The 17095-nt window shown below is 44.9% G+C and overlaps 2 long non-coding RNA genes across 2 annotated transcripts; one reads left to right on the top strand and one right to left on the bottom strand.

The window, feature by feature from the left end:
* Positions 1 to 5837: 5837 nt before the first annotated feature.
* LOC141202263 (uncharacterized) lies at positions 5838 to 9285 on the bottom strand. The gene is made up of 4 exons (XR_012273546.1): positions 9180 to 9285; positions 9039 to 9065; positions 8591 to 8613; positions 5838 to 6154 (listed from the first exon to the last, which is right to left on the bottom strand). It is a non-coding gene; the product is annotated as an uncharacterized lncRNA (long non-coding RNA).
* On the top strand, positions 9242 to 16365 carry LOC141202274 (uncharacterized). Its single transcript, XR_012273557.1, has 2 exons — positions 9242 to 9494; positions 16152 to 16365. It is a non-coding gene; the product is annotated as an uncharacterized lncRNA (long non-coding RNA).
* Positions 16366 to 17095: the final 730 nt, after the last annotated feature.

Below are 17095 nucleotides of genomic sequence, written 5' to 3'. Positions count from 1 at the left end.
TATCACAAGCTTTAATAAATCTAATGATCCACCTATTCGCCGCCAAGTCATAATTATATAATGGCCCCAGAGCGGATACTTGAACCTTAAGAGTACTGGTGGCTAGTCCCATGCTTAACCCCTTCTGGAGGAATTCTAGTATGGCCTCAATAGGAATCCTCCCTTTGGCGGACTGACCTGAGGTAGACAGGAACTTAGCCCAGGTTCTACCATAGATCCTAGTTGTTACCGACTTTCTACTTGTCAGTAGGGTAGTAACCAGATCCGGAGAAAACCCCCTTTGTGTCAATAGCGCCCTTTCAAAATCCAGGCCGTCAGATGCAGGCCCGATCTTTGGGGATGACAGACTGGGCCCTGCCTGAGGAGATCTGGGATGTCCGGAAGAACCCATGGATCTGCTTGGGACATTCTCTTCATCCAAGTGAACCATGGTCTCTTGGGCCAGAACGGGGCAATCAATATAACCCTCGCCCTTTCCTCTCAGATCTTCCTCAGGATAGTAGGGATCAGTATTAAAGGGGGAAAGGCATAGGCTAGAGTAAAATTCCAAGGAATCTGCAGCGCGTCCACCGCAAATGCCCCCTCTTTTGGATTCAGGGAGCAAAAGATTTCGGTCTTTCGATTGTGTCTGTTTGCAAACAGATCTATTTGGGGCTGTCCCCATCTGCCCACAATCTGCTGAAATACGGCTGGATTAAATTCCCACTCTCCTTGTTTTAAGATGTGACGACTCAGGAAATCGGCCTTTACGTTCTCTTCCCCTTTTATATGCAGCGCCGAGAGCGTGAGGAGCTGACTCTCGGCAAACCTGAAGATCTGATCCACTACTAACATCAGAGGGAGAGACCTGGTACCCCCCCCTGATGATTGATGTAGGCGACTGTCGATCTGTTGTCTGACATTATCCGGATGTGATGACCCCGAAGAACGGGACTGAACTTTATTAGAGCATTTTTGGCTGCCAACAGCTCCCTCATGTTGGAAGAGAGACTTGAGTCGCTGTCCGACCAGAGGCCTTGTACAGAACGATCTCTTAGGTGAGCTCCCCAGCCTTCTGCACTTGCGTCCGTTGTAATTGTATCCGACACCTGGAAGGTCCAAGTAACCCCCAAAGATAGATTGACTGGAGATCTCCACCAGTCCAGGGAGTTGATTACAACCTCTGGAAGAGATTTTCCCATTCAGGCGACCTTTGAGCCGCCTGTCCGTTGTCAGGATCTCCTGCTGAAGACATCTGGAATGGTACTGGGCCCACTGAACCGCCGGGATGCAAGATGTCATTGTACCCAACAGAGACATTGCATTCCTCAGGGTCATGGTCGGATTGCGGATAACCCGAGATATTAGGGATCAGATCTTCAGCTTCTTTTCCTCTGGTAGAAGACCGGTTTGGTTTTCGGAGTTCAGAATGAGACCCAGGAAAGACTGGAGCCGCTTTGGTTCCAGCCTTGACTTCTCTAAATTTAACAGCCAACCCAGGCGTTTTAGACTGGTCATGACGTCCGCCAGGGCTAGAGCAGAGTTGTCTTGATCTGCCCACTACTAAGAAGTCATCCAGATAAGGGATGACCAGAATATCTCTTTCCCTCAAATGTGCTGTGACCTCCAAGATAATTTTTGTGAAGACTCTCGGCGCCATGGAAATACCAAAGGGAAGAGCTGCGAACTGAAAATGCCTTACGTGCTTGCCGAACTGTACAGCCACCCTCAGAAACTGTTGATGATCTGCCAAGATCGGGACGTGGTAGTAGGCGTCCCTCAGATCGAGGACGCACATATAACAGTCCGGAAATGGCATCCTTATGGCCGACTTTGTTTCCATTTTGAACTGCCTGTAGATGAAATGGTTGTTCAGCTTCTTCAAGTTGGCAATGGTCCTGAAGGAGCCGTCCGGCTTCTTTATTAGGAAGAGAGTTGAATAGAATCCCCTTCCTTTCTCGGGTGCAGGTGTTTCCACCAGAACCCCCTTCACGAGCAGAGAGAGAACTTCCTGCTGTAAGGCTATCTGCTCCGCTAGACCCCTGGGGGCTGAAATTTTGACGGTGTTCCTGGGCCTGCTCTTGAACTCCAATGTGAGCCCCCTCCTGATTATCCCCAAGATCCAAGAATTGGATGAAATTTTCTCCCATGCGGGCAGGAAGTGGGACAACCTTCCTCCCACCTGGGGGGGGGGGGGACGACTGTCACTTAGGGGCCTTCTTATTCTCGGAGGAGGGACCCCCCGAACATGAAGCCTCTGTTATACGGCTTCCTGTCTTTCCAGGTACCATGGTCTCTGGGAGCTTTACTGCGACTGTACTTCCTCTTCCGAAAGGAGCTTTTAAACTGGGAACCAGACACAGTGGGAAACCCATGTTTTTTGTCTGCGGCCTTATCCAGGATGTCATCTAGACCTTTGCCGAACAGGAAGTCCCCATCACAAGGGATTGAGCATAGTTTAGTCTTTGATTGCACATCCCCTGGCCAGCTCTTGAGCCATAATGCCCTACGAGCTGCATAGAGAGATTTGCAGACCGGGCAGCCAGCCTCACTGAATCTGCCGATGCATCTGCCAGGAATGAAGCCGCCCCCTGCACAAGAGGAAGGTCCGACAAAATCTTCTCCCTCGAGACATTCCCCCTAATCTGGTCTTCCAACTGTTGAAGCCAGATCATCATAGATCTAGCGGTGCAGGTGGCTGCCACTGCCGGTTTAAGGGCCCCTGCTGACGACTCCCAGGCTTGTTTAAGGAAAGACTCCGCTTTTTTTTATCAAGCGGGTCTTTCAATCCTCAAAGGGCAAAGGGCAGAGTGGATCTTTTTGAGGACTTTGCAATGGCCACATCAATCTTAGGGGTTTTGTCCCATTTAGCCACATCCTCTTCCTCAAAGGGGTATCTCCGCTTAGAGGAGGAAGGCAGCTGACCCTTCTTCTCCGGTCTTTTCTATTCCCTTTCTATAAGCGATTTGATCCGCTCATTAACCGGGAATGTGCGTCTCTTCCTCTGGTCCAAGCCCCCGAACATAACATCCTGGACTGTTCTGGGAGCTTTGGTATCTAATACCCATAGTCACTCTGACGGCTTTAACTAGTCTCTCAGTATTATCTACCGGAAAACAAGGCCCCCCCCCCCCCCCAACCATCATCCGAAGATTCCGATGAGGAGGGATTAGAGGAGGAAGGCAGTTCTCTTGTAAACCGGGACTCTACAGATTCCTCTGATTGAGGAAACTAGTTTTTGCTTCTTCCTGCGTGAGGTTAAGCTTTTTAAAGAATCCCTGACTTCTGTCTGGATCAGATTCTTTAATTCCATAGAGAACCTGGGGGACTCTTCCGCTATGGTTTTCTGAATACAGTCCGCACACAGGTTTTTGACGTAGGTGGGAAGACTGATTTTACATAAAGCACACTACTTGTTTTTACTCTTAGAGCTACACTTCTTTGGCTCCTAACACCTCAAGAATTGAAAGGAGAAAAAGAGGAAAACAGAAGAGCACATTACTCAAGGTGAGACTTTCACGAAGATCACTGACCACACTGCCGTTCAGACTAGGGTACCGGAGGCGGTGGTTGCCGTTCACATGAGGGCTCCCATCTGGCGGAGGTGGACTGACAAGGTCTTTTCTGACCGGTTCTGCCGGAACTCATACACCCTCCACTGCTGTGGCTTTGGTGAAGGAAGATTCTCAATCCAGTTTCTTAAGCTGCTTTGGCGGCTGCTGCTGTTCCTCCTGCGGTGGTGACAGCTGCTGCCCAGGTGACTGCAGCTCCTCACTCATTATGGCGGGGATGCAAACACCGCCATCTGGATTGCTCCCCATCCTTAAAAAGCAGTAGGGCTCCACCTCCTTTAGGCTCCTTCCCTTCCGGAAACATGCTCATTTTTTTTTTTAAACTTGGCCAGCTGGCTCGCTACACCGCGGATCCTCCTCCTGCGCATGCGCAGCCCAGCGGCACCCAGCGCGCTTGCAGCGGGATGTCGGCCTCCCAAGCACGCGCGCAGACCCGGCTTCCGGCGCACTCCGTGATAGGGCGCACCACCCCGCGCAGCCCGGACTCCTGGCGTGCTCCGTCACAGGGTGCAACGCGACCCTCACGTGTGCAGACCCGGAAGACCTGCCGGCCGGCGCGCTCAGTCAGCCATTGTGAGGCACAGACGCGGCCGCAGGACCCGGTGCACGCAGGGAGGACTCCGGAAGGCAGCCCCCCCACACCCAGACCCAGGCAGCAGCCAGATGGGCTGAGAACAGGGGCCATCTGCTGCTTCCACGGCCTCCAGGCAGCACCGACCCCGGAATCCACGGTCCAGGTACGTGAGGTACCACCTGGCGAGGCTTCCATCAAGGACAGGAACCAAAAACTGATGCGGAAGAGAGGTACCGCCTTTTTATTCGGTAGGTTCCTGTCCTTTGTGGGCAGATACCCTCTCTCTCTCTCTCTCAGGTGGTGCAGTCATGGGAGAAGGGGAAAAAACTAAAATTATAACTAGGGAAGAGAAAGAGCTAACACTTCAATGAAGGTTAAAGTAGGGGCCTCCTGCGATGACCAGATAGAGATTTGTTGGGAAGATGACAAGTCAGAGATCTGTTTACACAGAAGCGGAGATGTACCTTACCCAGGAATAGGGCTTCCTCTGAATGAATCTTCTTAGATTTGGAGCCAGTGATTATTAGGATTTGCACTGATGTTATTTAGGGGAACATAGCACATTCACCCACATCTGCATAAGGCCATTCTAACCCCTCCAACTTAAGGTCTAATGATGGTGCTATCCAGGTCATGTTTCATGTCTATAGACAGATAAAATCTCAACATGACAATGTCTACCACCTGGGACCTTTAGGAGAAAAGATATCCCGTAAGAGTTGGGGGATCTCATGGAATTCTGAAGGATGTAGCACATCCCACAACCAGCCTCATGTGAACTCATCAAGGGGGCAGGGTATGTGGGAGTAGCATTAAGCTATTAAAAATTAAAGTTTGGGTCTCTGTTCATTCTGTAAGACATAAGTTTACTGTGAGTGACCCATTTTCTCAATCGGAGTGCTTCCCTCCACCAAGCTCTGAGCCAATTCTGTAACAAGACTTAGTAATTCTCTTTAGTCATTCCTTTTTATTTTATGCAATTGTATATATTATATGGTTTTGTTCCCATTTTTTGGGAAATTGAAAAAAGTGCAATTGCATGTTTTGTTTTTTACAATGTTCACAGAATACTAAAACTGACCTGCCATTATGATTCCCCAGGTCATTAAGAGTTTGCAATTGCCAAGCCTGTATAGGTTTTAAGTTTGTAAGGGGAAAAAAAATTGTTTAAGACCCATAACATCTATTTTTTGTGATCTGGAGCTGGGTGAAGGCTCATTTCTGGAGTATCCTTGTTACATAGTTTACCAATTGGATTAATTTAGTTTATATCTTGATCGGGAGTTTCTGAATGCAGAAATACCAAATGTATTTTTTAATGGGGCAAAAAGGGGGCGATTTGAACCTTTTACCCTTAGGTGACTTTGCGATCACTTGCAATTCCAATGCACATGACATGATCTGTTAGTGCACTCAGCCTGTCCAAACAGGATATTAAACCAACACTAATCAGCAAACCTCTAGTCCATTGGCAGTCTTAATTACTGCAGCTGTGCAGTGTAAATGCAATGTTACTGAACGCTGGGAAATATTCCATTGCGACATGCCCTAATACAGACCTCTGACAAGGTGACAAGTCACATGCTGCACTCTAGATGGCAATACTTATTTCTTCCAATGATTGGACCAACAGATTTAAAATCCAATGGCCCTGGTAATTGTATGAGAATTGTCAATTCACCAACCTGTATAAAATACAATTTAGATGTTGCTTGGTTTTACCAAAAACATGTTTATTACACTTGCTGCACAAGATCACAAACTAACAAGTCCAACTCCTGAAAGCAGGGGGGGCATTAGCGTGTCAGTCCAAGACATCATGGGCTGTTCAGCTTCTACAGCCAGATGGGTGGGCACATCCATGCAGACAGCCAATAGGCCCGAGACTGAAGGCATCTTGAAGATCACACACAGGCTGTAGGTTCATCCTTCTCTGGAGTGCTGTGTTTAGCTTGCAGGCCTTGTAAGCAGCAATGGAAGAGACGCTTACTTGGACCTCTGCCTCATCTTTCGCCTTTTACGCTTCAGTCTATAAAAAAAAAAAGTTTAGCCAATGCAATCAAAGTCATACATGTTTAGAAAGCCCAGACTTCACAGCATTGTGATACACATGGATTGTACAGTCAGTGAATCCACCTACAGGCAGGCTACAGTGTACCACCTACATGGTCCTGCAACCTACATGAATGGAACAGTGTTCACATGAGTACTACTGCCCCAATCATTGTATAAGAGACTAAGACAGCTGAACAAAGCTCTGCCATCTCAAGTCAGTCCTATTGACAGAGCAACAACAATTTAAAGACGACTAGTTACCAGGTCTATATCTTTTTTTGCAGTTGCAGAGATGTGGAACTGAAGTGCTACCTTTTATAGTCTTTGGCAATGGGGTAGTGCTCAATAATTATGCAGCACAGCATAAATGGAATCTGTCCGTAGGATCAACCATCCTAAGCAGTTTGTATGGACATGCAGGAAGTTGATTAAAATACTTTACCATTCACCATCTGATGTCTTAAGTCCACCATTTAAAATAAACCCTGTAAGCAGATTCTCAGGGAGGTCTGTGTGCAGAGATCTTAATAGATCATTTAAATCTAAAGAAATGTGAATTCCTCTGGAATAGACATCAAATCACAGTTCTATTCATGTTTTCCCATCACCTGCATACCTATATAAATGGCTTAGGAGGATTGATCCCATTGACACTAAAGATATATCCATCCCTTTGTAAAGGATATAAACCTAACAATAAGGCCATATCTCTGGAACCATATAACAGATTTAAAAACAAAACTTCTAGGAGCAAAACAGCAAAAACTGGCTACTTTTGCCTGGGTGACCGTGCTCTTTAACAAGGTTATCCACTATATCATTGATAACCAAGCCTTAGGATAGTCAATGTCTGACCACCCCTGGTGTCTGCGGCCGGAACCATTCAAATGCAGAGCTGCAGTCTGATAGTGGCAGAGAACTGCACAATCAGACTGCAACTCTGCATCTGAATGGTTCTGGCCAGTGGCAGTTGTCATGCACACTGAGAACAGCTGATCGGTGGGGTGCTGGGTTTCAGACCTCCAAAGACCTATTCGAAGGATAAATCAATGATAAAGTAGTAGACAACCTCTTTAAATTACTTCACAGAACTCAATGACACTAACGCTACAGTATACAAACATTGAATATATGAAATTACATTACTGCTCTAGAGTTATTATTTTTTTTTTTTAAAAGATACTCAGCACATCAATTGGCCAATTCATGTGTGCCCAAAAGCCATCGACAAGACCACTTTCTTTGCTGGGAATCTAACCTAATACAATACCTGTCCTGGGCTGATTTTAGAGGGAAGGGAGCCATCACCAACAGCATTAGGCTATGCACACCATCAATGCTGTCAGTGCTTTGAATGCAGTATACTTTAGGCTGTGTTTAAAACCCTGTATGCAGGTGAATCCGCATGTGCTCATTGAGCCATGCGGATTCACCAAATCCTATACATTGCACTGATAATTTCTCGTGGAGACTAGCGACCTCACAAGAGAAATTTACGTTCCGCAGTCTGGAAAGATGCGCCACATGTCCGTGTCTGCAGGTGCATGGAGACACATAGTGGACATGGGATTTCTTGAAATCCCATCCACTTTGCTTGCAATGTAGAGTGCTGCGGTTTTCACATAGCCCAAGCACGTTGGGTCCAATCTGCAGCGTTCACGGATTGTGAGGGTATGTGCACACTCTCTGCATCCTGGTTATCTTTAAGTTTAGGCCCACATTAGCAATTTCATAAGTGGATCAATTTCTCCAAAAACAGATTAAAATAAAGGCTCTGTTTAGGTCACTTTGCTAGTTAACTTCAATGGGGTTAAGTCACTCAGGTTTCATACACTGGTGTAAATCGAAGTGTCCGCTGGGTAAGCAGCATGCATCTTAATTACACATCTTTTCAGCTTCCATGTACCAATATAAGCTGTACTAGTCAGTCTGGAGAACATTGTAGCTTAAATTACAATATGTGCTCAGCAACGTACCACCCACTGCAAAACTTATGACCCTGCCCAGAGTTTCTTTTTCAATCTGCTTGCAAGACGCATAACCAGCACTTTCCCAAGTTTAAAAAAGGAAAAAAAAAAATGAATGGCGTGGAACTGAAAGTAATAGTTAGTTTAAGTCACCCAGTAATATCAATAAGGCACTGAACTGATCGGTTACATGCTTTTCTCCAGCTTCTGACATGTTACACAACCTACTAGTGTGCACCCAGCCTAATATGTCTGCAGACTGAAAGGGTTAATATAGATTTAAACCTATAGTTGCTCAGTGGGGCAGAAGATGTAGGTTAGTGACTATTACAGGATCACTATATGGAGCCATGCAGGATGGGGCAGGAGCAGCAGCCACATCGCCAAGCCAAGAGGGAGAACAGCACAGATCACGTGATAACAGCACGTGAGTGACTACGTACCTGCGCATGCGCTTCTTCCTCCACTGAAAAACACAATAACGGGAGAGTTAGAAATATCACAGGCCGCATCCAGAGACAGCGCACAGCACCTCGTCTGTAGCCATCCGCACACCGCGCCACATCGGCGCTCTACCAACCGTAGCACCGGTGTAACCATCCGCACAGCGCTGTGCACACGGCACCGATGTAACCCTCCGCACACCTCACAGAGCAGAGCACACACAGTACCAGTGTAACCACCCGCACTCGACATCACACTGCACCACAGCCCTGCAGGACAGAGGTACTCCGCGCTCTACCATCCGCCCAAGCGATTCACCACACACCGCTGCCGTATACATCGCGCACACAGCCCCCGTGTACACCAGTGCAGAGATTAGCTGCCGCCAGGAGCAGTACCAGCACCGAACATGGCGGAAGCCGCAGTCCATAGAACATTGCCTCTTACCTTGGCTCTCATCTTGAGAGGACGAGCCTGTGAACAGAGGACACAATAAGATTAGTGAAAGGAGCGGATGGCCACGTACAAGGCAGGATGGCAGCAGATTAGGAGCAGGCCTCGACCCGGGAGCGCAGCAGAAGAGCCTACCTTCCTAAGATGGCACCAATGACAAGAGGACGTCACGCCGCCGATCAGCGCTATTTAAAGCAGGTCTGGTGACGTCACATCCGGTTTAGGCGCGCACTCGTGATGGCTGATGGGAGGTGTAGTCTTTTGGGGGGGGGGGGTTATTACAGGATTGCTCTTTGTATTTGCTGAGAATGAGATGAGTCTGTAGCTCACCTTCGGCCTCACACAGATGAGGAGGAATGTGGTGTATTTTTTTTACATAGACGTGACGGTTTTTTGGCGCAGGACGAGTTGTAGTTAGTTCACTGTGCTGAAGATAAGTGGAGCCCACCGGTGAGAAAGAAATGCACTTCCGAGACTGTCTTGTGGGCTTTGTTTTTACATTGTTTATTGTGTGGTAAGAGGATTGTCCGGGCAGTAAACTACAGGGGGACTAAACGTATAAGTGTATAGATTTGTATTATACAGAAGGGTTTTTTTTCTTAAATATTTTACTGTTTTTAAAAAGTATCAGAGGTTTGAAAATAAAAAAAATTTAGTTTGAGTCACCATTTACTAAGATAGAATTTATTTTTTTGTCAATGGATCTGCAGGAGGCGAACTGATGTTTATACTGGCACTATTTTTGGGTAGATATATATTTTTTAATACTTTTTATTAGGCCACGTTCACACGTTCAGTATTTCACATCAGTATCTGTAAGCGAAAACCAGGAGTGGAACAATCAGAGGAGAAGTATAATAGAAACACGTCACCACTTCTGTATTTATCACCCACTCCTGGTTTTGGCTTACAGATACTGATGTGAAATACTGATCAAATACTGAATGTGGCCTTACAGTTTTTCTGGCAGACTTACCAACACCCCCCTCCCCAACAATTATGCTGATTATTATTTTTTTTTTATCATCGAATATTACATATGTTAAGTAATAATATATTTTGAAAAATCTGACTTTTATGGACTTGGCATTACTGAGTAGGGCTATTTTTCTATATTTTTCAGATTTCTAATTTTCTGTATTTTAGGGAATTTTTTTTCTCACTATTTGTTTTGTTCTTTTGTAGTGACCCGGTAAGGGACTTGTCTGGTCGCTTGCACAATATACAGCAATGCTGTAGTCCTGCAGTATGTAGTGAATGTGAACATGCTGTCCTTTTCAGGCAGCTACGTTCAGTAACTCACCTGGAAAAGCACTTAAATAAACACTTAAAAGAATGAACGTGTGCATTTCTATATAAAAACGACTTGTTCATATGTTCAGTATATTGAGCTTCTTTTAACAGCTTCGGGTTTCCAAAGATGCCCAGCGGTTAAAGGGGTTGTCCACTATTATTCAAAATAGCCCAATGTGTTTTTATGCTGAATAGAAGCTTCTTTCTAATTACCTCCCGCTGCTGTTTCAGCCTGTGAGCGGCGCTATCACTGGCCCTCACAGGCAGCACATGACCCCCCGGCTGACGTCAGTTGTCAATCTCTAATAGCAGTATTTAACATGCTGGCTGTCTCTGATCTGGGAGCACCAGGATAAGACCCTGCCTACTGTCCCGCCCCGGAGCACGGGCATATCATTAACTCAAAACTGCAAACACTGATTACACAAGAACCACGAGACAGATTTCTTCACCTCTGGTTTCATATTAATCAGTGTAACAGCACCAACATGACACTGCCTGTAGTTTACTTAGCAAAATCCTGCTGACAGGTTCGCTTTAAAATTTACTTTGTTGGTGGGAAAACCCCATTAATGTATGATTATTATATGAAAAAAAGAATCAGAGCTGTGCAGGCTGTGAGTTTTTTTTGTCATGCAGACCTTTGGTTCATCTGTGCTTCACTATCACCATTCACTTGCATTGCTTTGTGTGCGGTCTGTGACAGCATATGGACCAAAGACATACTAGTCTGAATGCGCCCTAAAGACCAGAGTCTTTTTTTTTCCTGCCACCTGCCATCAAATACACAGATATTTTCCCAGTTTGGTTAATGTTAGTCTAATTTGTATGAACGTCCTAATTTCTTATCACAGAATATACAGGGCCCGATTCACCATGTGTTTTTATTTTGGTTAAGTCACTTTTCTTTTTTTATCTTGACATTTTTTGCTCCAAAAGCTACAAGAATGTCGTACGCAGTTTATGAATTTTGCACAAATGTCAAAAGTGATCTTTAGTTTTATCTTTCATGTTTTTTTCCATCTCTTTAGCACAAAAAGTTGCAAGTTTCATAAAATGATGCAGAAATGGCATAAAATTACTTGCCATATATAAAATCATTCCGGGGGGACTGCAGTACATTTGCGACATATTTTGTGACTTTTTTTGTGGCAAACATAAAAAGAGACCAGGTGAACTCGTATAAAATAGACTTAAAAAAAGGCGCAAAAGGAATGATAGACATGGTGCAAGCAAAAAAAAAAGGCGCAAAATACTAAGATCTCAACAAAAAAACAATGGAAAATGCAAAAATTAATTAGGCCTATTTATTTAAAGGGGTATTCCCATCTCCAAGATCTCTTACCCCATGTGCTGGGCATTGCAGTAGCTTAGGTATCCATGGTTGCAACCACTAATATAGTGACAGTTAGCATTAGATTCAGAAAATCCGCACTTAAAACACATGTTCCTTTTTCATGCATTTCCACTGAGGAAACTTACTAAAAAGTTATGTAATTCAACATATGACTGTGACGCGCCCAGGGGATGGGGACGACTCGGTACCCGGGCCTTTGCCTGGTTTTGGGGATGTCGCGGTGGTCAGCTCCCGGGCCCGTACCCTGGGGTTACTCTTGAAAAAGGGGATTGGAACTTGGATAGAAAATAAAAATAAAGTAAATAGTTTGTGACGCCACCTGTGGTACCTGGTAAGGTTTACCAGCGCTGCTGCAGACCTCTGGGGGAGTGATGGAATGGCAGCTGAGGTGTTTCTGCTCCCCACAGGTGGAGCGGGCCCCCGGGGCAGTGTGGAGTTTGATGGTGGTGATGCTGGGACCTATAGTGCAGGCGGATGGCACAGCAGGAGTAACTGACAGAGACAGGGGATTCGCTTCAATACCTTTACTGGTGCGGATGTCAGGTACGGTCCAGGGTACTCAGTAGGATGGGTGCACTTCAGGACTTCTCCCCAGTGAGCGGGTATAAGGCCTCCTGGTCCGTGTCTGCCTCTCTGTATGCTCCTGGCCAGCCTGCAACTGGGCCTAGCTTATTTGTCGTGCTGTTCCTTCACCTGTCGCTCGGTAGTAGGACCTTCTGCTGGCAACCACTATCCCTGGTAACGCTGGGGCCTTCCTGGTTCCTGGTCCTGTAATGGGTCTAGCTTCAGGTCTGCCAGGGACTTGTAGTCCTCCTGGAATGCCGGTGGTCCCTATTGGGTATAAAGGGACCCTGTAAGCGCGGACCCGGTGTCCGGTTTGTATATCGGGGTGAGCCTATGATGCTCCTCTGCCCCCTTAACTCCTCTCTCCTTTCTCCTCTTGCCTTCGGCCACACTCTGGGCCCTCACTGGCCAGGCTAGCCCGCAGCCTTGGCCTAGCCTGGCTTTCAGCCACACAGACTTCAGCTTGTCTGGTGCTGCAGCATCGTGTCATACTCACTGATTCCCACTGACTGCCTTCCTGAACTCCACCCCCCAATATATATATATACCTGACAGGGCTCCATCTAGTGGACTTGGGTGGAGGTGTCTGCATGTATTGAGGCCACTGGGGACAATCCGTCTGTGCAACACCCAGGAGTTCTGTGACAGCCTGCAACCGCAGGGCGTCCCAACTGTATCAATAAAGTTTGGTCAAAGCCAAATGCCAGGAAGGCTCAAAAACATGGACCAGCGGTGGACATCGCGCCCCTCGCCCTGCACAAGACTGTATGCTTACTCCTGGACCCAGTCTGGTGACCCTGTTATGGTGTCTTTCTCCTATTCCATGCGTGTCTTTCTTGCACAGTCTGCACACATTGATGAAGGTCTTGCCGACCGAAACATCTGTTTATGATTGTGCTGAACTGCAATTAAAATTCACATATAATTTATTCTATTTGAGTTCCCAGTTTTACTTGTTACCATATTGGTTTTGGACCCTACTGGTGCACCTTACCAGCTGTGCTACGGTTTTTCTAACAGTATCTTACCCTCTAACTTATATCTTACTCTATGCTTATCACTAAACATTACTTATTCATTACACATTACCATACCAATGTATACACCTAAAACTGTAATACACAGTTCACACTTCACATGACACAATGTATGTATAAACTGCATGACATCATTTACATACGTGATTGTTGTCTTAAGGGGCACGAACGCGACAGTACAGTCCACCACTGTTACAGCTGGACCAGTTATCATGTGTCATATGCGATTTTCATATTTGCAGAAACCTTCCAACTAATCAATATTCCTTCTTCTCTCAATGATTCTGCCCTGGAAAAACCCTTTATCCCCATTCTGACTTGGGGCGTAATAATACATACTGTACCTGCGCCCTGGGCCTTATTGACAAGGTACGTATTATTATGACCGATCACCGCCGGGTGTCAGCTGATTCTAACATCTGACACATGGTACTATGTGTCAGGAGCGGTTCCTCACCGCTCCTGGCACATTAACCCCCGAAATACGGTGATCGAAGTCGATCGCAGCATTTCGGGGACAAGCCGAGGTAAGAGCACCCCTCTTACCTTGGACCGGAGACCCCGTGCTGTGAGCACGGGGTCCCGATCGTTGCCATGGTCACCCGATGTCGTCATGACATGGCATCGATCGGCCTGCAAAAAATCAAAGTCCCATAGTGGGACAAAGTATAAAAGTGAAATAAAGTGTCAGAAAGTGATAAAAAAAATATCATATAAATATGTTTTTTAAAAAGACAGAATAATCCAAAAAAAATAAAAATATACTGTACCCATAAATAAACATTATTATGAAGAAACAAACAATAAAAGTACACATATTTGGTATTGCCGCGTCTGGAACGACCTGACCTATAAAACTGAGCGCTCTCCTCAAGCGACGTCTGTAGCACACACAAGCTCGTTTTTTCTGGGAGTTCCATACTGAAAGCATTCTGTTCTGATGAAGGTCTGTACCAGGACCGAAAACATTTAACGCTATGTAAATGCAAATGAAAAGGAACTTATTGTCAAAGAGTACCAAGTTTTTCTGCTCTATCTGACCTATAAAACTGTCCCACTAGTTAAACCCTTTAGTAAAAAAAATAAATAAAAAACAATGCTTTATCATCATACCGCCAAACAAAAAATGGAATAAAACGCGATCAAAAAGACGAATGTAAATAAAAATGTTACTGTTGAAAACGTCATCTTGTCCCGCAAAAAACAAGCCACCATATAGCTCCATCAGCTGAAAAATAAAAAAGTTATAGCTTTCAGAATAAAGCGATGCAAAAAAAATTATTTTTTCTATAAAACAGTTTTTATTGTGTAAAAGCGCCAAAAAATAAAAAAACAATATCAATGTGGTACCGCTGTAAACGTTCTGACCCGAAGTATAAAGCTGCCTTATCAATTTTGGCACACGTGGAACGGCATAAAAAAAAAATAATAATAATTTCTGAATTGTTGGCTTTTGTTTATTCAGCCTCCCAAAAATCAGAATAGAAAGCGATCAAAAAATGTCATTTTCCCGAAAATGGTACCAATAAAAACGTCAACTTGTCCCATAAAAAAACAAGCCCTTACATGACTCTGTCGGCCGAAATATGGAAAAATTATTGCATAAAACCAGTCTTTGCAAAAAAAAAAGAGTCTTTTAGTGTGTGACAGCTGCCAAGCATAAAAACCCGATATGAATCTGGTATCTCTGTAATCACACCGACCCGAACAATAAAGTCATCTAATCCCTTATACCGCACAAGGAATGGCATAAAATATAAACTCTAGGGTTGGAGTTAGGGTTGTGTTGGGGTTGGGACTTTTTCAAAAGTAAAGAAAAAAATGATGACGATATGGAGACTAGTGTTGAGCGCAAGTGCTCGCTACTTGAGTTTGCATCGGGTGCTCGGATATGCATTGGGTGCTCGGAGTATCGCGGGTGCTCGAGTGACATGCTCGAGTCTCCTCCCCATATGTTTTGCAGCTGTTATACAGCCAAAAAAAACACGCGGGGTCTGCCTGTCATGCACGAGCGATCCCCGCTTTTTTTTTTTTTGGGTGTCTAACAACCGTGAAACATACTGGGCAGGGACTCGAGCATTTCACTTGAGCACCCGCGATACATGGTGCATACCCGAGTACCCGATGCAAACTCAAGTAGCGAGAACTTGCGCTCAAGACTAATGACAACTTATTCAATATGATGACCTAATGTTATCAAATTCTGTGTCGTACCTCTGTGTTCAAAATGTTCACTATACCCCTTGATGAAATCCCTGAGGGGTCTAGTTTCCAAAATGGTGTCACTTGTGGGGGGTTTCCACTGTTTAGACACATCAGGAGCTCTCCAAACATGACATGGCGTCCACTAATTATTCAAGCAAATTTTACATTCAAAAAGTCAAATGGCGCTCCTTCCCTTCTAAACCCTGCCGTGCGCCCAAAAAGTGGTTTTCACCCACATATGGGGTATTGGCATGCTCAGGAGAAATTGTACAACAAATTTCGTAGTCCATTTTTTCCACTTACCCTTGTGAAAATAAAAAAAAATGGGTCTAAAGTAACATTTTTGTGAAAAAAAGTTAAATGTTCATTGTTTTCTTCCACATTCCAAAAATTCCTGTGAAGCACCTGAAGGGTTAATAAACTTCTTGAATGTGGTTTTGAGCACCTTGAGGGGTGCAGTTTTTAGAATGGTGTCACTTTTGGGTATTTTCTGTCATAAAGGCCCCTCAAAGTCACTTAAAATGTGATGTTTTTGGTTCCAAAATTGTGCTGATGTAAAGTAGACATGTGGGAAATGTTATTGATTAACTATTTTGTGTGACATATCTCTGATTTAAGGGCATGAAAATTCAATTTCTGATTTTTTCACAGGGTAACGCAAGTCACATCGAAGAAATGTTATCATTATCATGAAGTACAATATGTCATGAAAAACATTCTGAGAATCAGCGGGATCCGTTGAAGCGTTCCAGAGTAATTACCTCATAAAGTGACAGTGGTCAGAATTGTAAAAATTGGCCTGGTCATTAATGTGCAAACCACCTTTGGGGGTAAAGGGGTTAAAATAATAAATAAAATAAGCCTATTGCCATAGTTCAGGATAGATCTTTCATTTATTAGATGATTAAATTATCACATGGTTTCATGTTCCCATGGAGGCTCATGGCGTGAAAAAATGCAGACAACACAGACTGGGGCAATAGTGGAGACATAATGCCGGACTCGAGGAGGGTAAGTGCACAGTTTATTTTACAACACACTGAATCTGTAGAGAAAAGTTTTCTGAAAGGTGACAACTCTTTTAAATGAACCCTGCTTCTCATTCTTCTGACACTGAGCTGATTACGAGGGTCTTGTTGTTGGACCACTGAGCATTCATATTGCTGTAGAAACTGAACTCGGAGCAGCATCTCATGACATGAGTGGGTTGTGACACAATTCATTACACACTTTGTAGTAGCGCTTTCTACTCTGGATAAAAGAGGTGAACCACCTGTGGGTGCTCCTCTATAAAGCCCCTAATACAACATATGGGAAGAGCTTGTAACTAAATGGCAACTTTATTTAAAAGTTAAGTGACCTTAATATAAACTTAAAGGGGTTATCCAGGACTATTTATTTTTGTTTTTACTATGGGCCTAACAACTAACAGACAGGTAGCTGCTCACTACCTATCTGTTCTACCCGCGCTGGCTCAGAGCGGTCACGGAGCGCTCCTGCTGACGATTCTGCTTCTTCACATCCATAGAGCAGCTCTTCCTCTTCCAGGCTGCTCTGTTGACAGGGCGTGACTGCCGACGCCATGCTGATTGACA

This window comes from Phyllobates terribilis, unplaced genomic scaffold, assembly GCF_046119375.1.
Source record: "Phyllobates terribilis strain yellow unplaced genomic scaffold, ASM4611937v1 Scaffold_2__4_contigs__length_985480577, whole genome shotgun sequence".
NCBI classification, from domain to species: Eukaryota; Metazoa; Chordata; class Amphibia; order Anura; family Dendrobatidae; genus Phyllobates; species Phyllobates terribilis.
The sequence above is the reverse complement of the archived record's forward strand: the minus strand, read 5'-3'. Positions and strand labels throughout refer to the sequence as shown.